The sequence below is a fragment of the Cryptomeria japonica genome, chromosome 7 (assembly GCF_030272615.1).
Source record: "Cryptomeria japonica chromosome 7, Sugi_1.0, whole genome shotgun sequence".
NCBI classification, from domain to species: Eukaryota; Viridiplantae; Streptophyta; class Pinopsida; order Cupressales; family Cupressaceae; genus Cryptomeria; species Cryptomeria japonica.
In genome coordinates this window covers 685,049,873-685,055,984 of record NC_081411.1, presented here as the reverse complement: position 1 = coordinate 685,055,984, position 6,112 = coordinate 685,049,873, and positions in this window count along the sequence as shown.

Genomic DNA, 6,112 nt, shown 5'->3' with positions numbered 1-6,112 from the left:
CAATTAACCGGTAATGTTATTGCTGCAATAATATCTTGTAATCGGTAGGAAGACCTAAGTGAAAGGAAATTGTAACTAGTAGGTAAGTTTGTGGAGTGAACTGGTATTGCTAAGTTTGGAGAGTTGAACCAGTAAACCCTACCTGTTGTTTTGATAAACCCTAAGCGATTAAGTTTGGTGAATTGGTTATATAGGCTTATGATCTGGTAATGAGCGGAAATGATTATTACACATATGCATAATGTATGAAGAGAGTCTCAAATAGTTTTTGGTGTGTTGAGTTAATATTTTTTTTCTAGGGAATGAGCAAGTATATTGCATGTAATGCAAAGCGCGTGATGAGTTAATAAGTTCAATGAAGCGGTGATCGAGGAGTGGTTGAGGCTTTCTTGAATGATGTGTAGAGATTGTTATGTAATCCAACGGTCATACCTGAACCAACTTGTTTGTAATCTCTATGAGAATTAGGTTTTTGTTGTGTTACCAACCTAATTGATTTGTTTATAAGGTTGATGAGTTGTTTTAGTTTTAGTGTTGGCAAAGTTGAATTGAGTGTGTGATTGCCAAACTGGATGATGTATCTACGATTTGAGTAAAGGCAAATAGGAGAATAAAAAGGATCTGAACAAGAAAGTGAAGTTCTATTCAAACATATCAGCAAACTCCTATTGTTTTCTAACAATTAGAGCAGTTAAATCCCCTAACTGGGTAAGCTCTAACAAGATTCATATTATTTAAAATCCTCTAACAAGGTGATCCATTAGCTTGGATTCTAAATCCTTTACAAAGGTTACTCCTTACAGGGTATTGCTTCTAACAAGGCATTATAGTCAATTCCTTAACCGGTTGGTCCCTAACAGGATCTGTTCTTAACAGGACCTTTTGTAAAAGATTTAATAGGCTTGGCTCCTAATAGAGTGAACTTCAGAAGAGTTTAGATAGTTATCTTGTGAGTCCCATCTCACCATGGTTTTTCCCATTTGGATTTCCACATCAATAATATTGTGTCAAGTGGTGAATGTTTTTGTGGTTATGTTTTTACGATTGAATTGCTTAACTACTTATTTCACTTTGATAAGTTATGGTAACCGACAACAACAATATAAAATTAAGTTTTACTTATGTTAGTAAAATTATTTGGAAGTTTGTGAGTTACAAGTTGTTTACTGTTATCTGTTGTAAACAGTCAACTGGTTTATCTTGACAGTTTTATTCTGACATAGATATTGCATTGATAGTTCTAAGTTTACTTGAGAGATTATTTCTAAGATTGGTGAAGTTAATATTTTTTTCTATCTACTGATTCACTCCCCCTCTCAGTAGTTGACCGGATCCTTTTTCTTTCATCATACTATCAATTGGTATCAGAGCACTTCTCAAGTCTTCTAAGGTCTAAGCCTAACGGCTTGAGGTAAAGATCTTGTAGATCATGATAAAGAAGGAAGGTCCAAATTTTAATAGAGAGAACTATAGGATATGGAGTGACAAAATGAAAATTTATATCAAGTCTTGGAAATTAATACTGGGAACATTTTAATACTTAATATGTTGCACCTAGTGGTACTATGACTGATGATCAGAAGAAAGAGAAACAAGAAAACTACGTAGTATTGGAGGCTATGATTAGTTCTTTGTCTGATGCTGAATATGTTGATGTCCATGGTTTGGAGACTATACATGAGGTATGGAAGAAACTTGAAGAGATTTATAGTGGTGATGAACATGTGAAGATTTCCAAGGAAGAGAGTCTAAGAAGGAAGTTTGATGACATGCAGATGGCTGAAGGTGAGAATATCCAACAGTATGGTCAGAGGATAAAAGAGATAGTGGACGAGATTAAGAGTGCTGGTGGTAAAATGGATGATGGTATAGTAGTTACTAATATGTTGAGAGCCCTGCTACTGGTCTATGCTATCCGAGTTGTATCCATTCAGGAGTTGAAATATATCGACAAAACTAAGGTAACCCTTGATTCCATCATTGGTAAGCTTAATGATTTTGAATTAAATGGCTATGATAGTAATGTTCAGAAATTTGAATCAGCATTTAGAGCTTTTGTTTCTAACCCATATATGAGGAAAGACAGAGATGTTAGTTACTATCATGAATCTAGATCTAGTAGAGTAATTGATGATGAAGATAGTTTAGTCGATCTTGAAGCATTGTTGGCTAAGAGGTTGCCTAGAGGTACTGGTAAATATAGAGGGAAATTACCTTTGAAATTTTTTCTTGCAACAAGATTGGATACATAGTTGCTAACTGTCCTAATGATGATAATGAGTACAAGCAAGACAAGATCAAGAAGTACAAGGGAAAAGGAAAAAGAGATTGTCTTGTTGTAGTTGATGACAGTGTGACTGATGAGGAATCTGATTGTGATGCTAATGAAGACATTGTATTTGCAGCCATTAAAGAGGAGACATCTGATGCGAAAGATTTAGTTTCTCGCATGGATAATTTTGATGATTGGATCATTGATAGTGGTTTTTCACATCACATGATCGGTGACTGGAGCAAACTTCTTTCTTTGAAGGAATTTGATGGCGGAGTTGTAAGATTTGGTAATGACTCATCCTGCATGGTTAAAGGTAAGGGAACTATTTCTCTTAATGGAAAGAGAAGTGGAGATGATGTCTACTTGGTTGAAGGTCTTAAGCACAATCTTTTGAGTGTTGCCCAACTCAATGACAGAGGATACCCATTGGAGTTCAAAAATGGTATGTGCAAAATCTATGGGAGAAAAGGTGAACTTATTGCAACCAGCAAAGAGACTAAAGGTAACCTGTTTCACCTGAATCCTAAAGTCAAAAACCATTTAATTGCTAAAATAGATGATAGTTGGCTTTGGCATAAGGGATTTTGTCATACAAATTTTGATAACATTGTTAAAGTGAGTAATTCCAAGTCAGTGAGAGGTTTGCCTCAGTTGGACAAATCGGTTAATGCTCTATGTAAGGAATGTCAATTGGGAAAGATGACATCCTCAACTTTCAAGATCAAATCTTTTTCAGCAAAGCATCTGTTAGATTTCATTCATATAGACCTATGTGGACCAATAAGGACTAAAAGTATTCAAGGTGATAGATATTTCATGATCTTCACTGATGATTTCTCAAGGATGATGTGGGTCACATTCTTGAAAGATAAAATAGAGGCATTTAGTAAGTTCAAGGCATTTAGGGCCTTAGCTGAAAAGGAGAGTGGAAAGAATATCAAGTGTCTGAGGACTGATCAAGGTGGAGAATTCACTTATGAAGAATTCACTAGATATTGTGAAGAGAATGGTATCAAACGACAACTTTCTGCACCAAGGACACCACAATAGAATGGTATTGTAGAGAGAAACAACCAATTAGTTGTTGAAGCTACTAGGATGATGTTGATATAAGGTGTAGCAAATAATTTTTGTAGAGAAGCTGTCAGCACATCTGTCTACACAATGAACAAGATCTTGGTAAGAAGAGGTAAGGAAAAGACTCCTTATGAATACTGGTATGGTAGATCACCTAATGTTAGTTATTTCAAGATATTTGGCAGCAAATATTTTATTAAGAGAGGTGACTATATTAGCAAGTTTGAGGCTAAAAGTGATGAAGGTATATTTCTTGGTTATTCCACCAAGAGTAATGCCTACAAATTTTTTAACAACCAGACATAGAAAATAATTGAGAGTGTTGATGTTCGAGTGCATGATTTTCCTGAAGTCTTAGGAGAAATCAGTGTGGAGAGAAAGGATGAAGATCCTTGCATTTTGTTTTTGGAACTAGAACCTGTGAAACCTGAAACTGGTAAAGCAAATATTGATGTACCAGCTCAACCAGAATAGGTAGACTCAGAAGAAGAAGATGATAATTAATAAAATGAACCTGAAGATAATGATCATGTTATTCCAAGGTATGTGAGACTCAATCACAATCCTGAATAGATTATTGGAGATAAGGATGTTGGAGTGCTAACCAGAAGAAGAATCAGAGAAAATTCTTGCATGATCTCCACTATTGAGCCTAGAACTGCTAAGGAAGCATTTGGTGATGATCATTGGGTTAAAGCTATGGAGTAGGAGCTTGAACAAATTGAGACGAACAACACATGGACCTTACTACCCTGATCTGTAAATAAAAATGTTATAGGCACTAAGTGGGTTTTCAGGAACAAGTTGAGTGAAGATGGTGTTGTAGTTTGCAACAAAGCTAGTTTGGTTTGCAAAGGTTATGCACAAGAATAAGGAGAAGATTATGGAGAAAATTTTGCACCAGTGGCAAGATTGGAAGGTGTTAGAACTTTACTATCTTTTACAGCTCATAAAGGATTCGAAGAATATCAGATGGATGTAAAATCTACATTTTTGAATGGAATACTAGAAGAAGAAGTATATATTGAACAACCAAATGGTTATGCTTTGATTGATAAGAAAGACATGGTATGTAAGTTCCATAAAGCACTATATGGATTAAAGCAAGCATCGAGAGCATGGTATGAAAGGCTTCACTCACACCTGATGAAGATAGGTTTTGAGAGAACTAGTGAGGATAGTAACTTATATCTCAAATCTGAAGGAGATAAGATACTGGTTAGTGAAGTGTTTGTAGATGATATCATATTTGGAGGAAATGATGACATGAGAAATGAATTTTCAAATGAAATGAAAAGTGAGTTTTAAATGTCTCTAGTTGGAGAGATAAAAATTTTCATAGGTTTGCAAATACAACAAATGAAGAACGGTATTTTCATCACACAATCTAAGTATGCGAAGGAGGTATTAAGGACATTTGGTATGAGTGACTGTAAACTAGTTGGGACACCAATGGTTACAGGCTATAAACTGTCTAAGGAAGATAAGGCCACATCTGTTGATGAGAAGGAGTATAGGTCAATGATTGGAAAATTGCACTATTTTGTTCATTGCAGACCAGATATAGCTCATGCAGTTGTTCTAGTTGCTAGATTCTAGAAGAATCCAAAGGAAACACATTTTATAGCAACCAAGATGATTTTTAGATATTTGAAAGGTATTGTTGACTATGGATTATGGTATCCATATGAAGGAAACTTTGACTTGAAGGTGTACACAGATGCAGATTGGGTAGGTAATTTTAATGACTGGAAAAGCACAACTGGTGGAGCATTCTTTCTTAAAGGAAGACTTGTTTCATGGAGTAGCAAAAAGTAGAGTTGTATTTCATAGTCTACTATTGAAGCTGAGTATGTTGCTGCTTATATGAATTGTACCTAGGCTATCTGGATGAGACACAATTTGGAAGGTTTTAAGATGAAGTTTACAGAACCTGTAAAGATATTATGTGACAATACCAGTGACATAAATATTTCAAATAACCATGTCTTGCACACACAAACCAAGCACATTGAATTGAAGTATCATTTCTTGAGGGAAAGAGTGCAGAGTAAAGATGCGATCTTAGAGCATTTTTCTATCAAGGAGCAGCTTGCGGATATCTTTACCAAACCTCTGCCTAAGACTACTTTTGAGTATCTTAGACGTTATCTAGGGGTTGTACCCCTTCATGAGGTAAATTAAGCATGATGTAGATCACATCAGTCTCGGAGCTACTTGCTAAATTTTTCAGCAGGATTGATGTAGGAGTGGACTTATTCTGCAGGGGGAGCATCAAGTTGCATGTTGTTGATGCTGAATAGTGAAGTTTTATTTGCATGTTTTATTTTCAATTTGGCATTGTTGTCAAAGGGGGAAACGAACTATGTGATTATGGGGAGAAGAACTAGAGACAAGCTAAAGACAATGAGAGTACATGGTGAAATGTAAACCAGGATTCCTATTCACTTCCTATTCACAATCACAACAATCAATGGTATTGATATTTATATTGCCATCAATGCCAAAGGGGGAGATTGTTAGCATTTGCATAAAGATTGCATTGATGATATGTAATGTTGTCATTGATGTCAATTAACCAGTAATGTTATTATTGCAATAATATCTTATAAGCGGTAGGAAGAGCTAAGTGAAAGGAAACTATAACTGGTAGGTAAGTTTGTGGAGTGAACCGGTATTGCTAAGTTTGGAGAGTTGAACTGGTAAACCCTACCTGTTGTTTTGATAAACCCTAATCGATTAAGTTTGGTGAATTGGTTA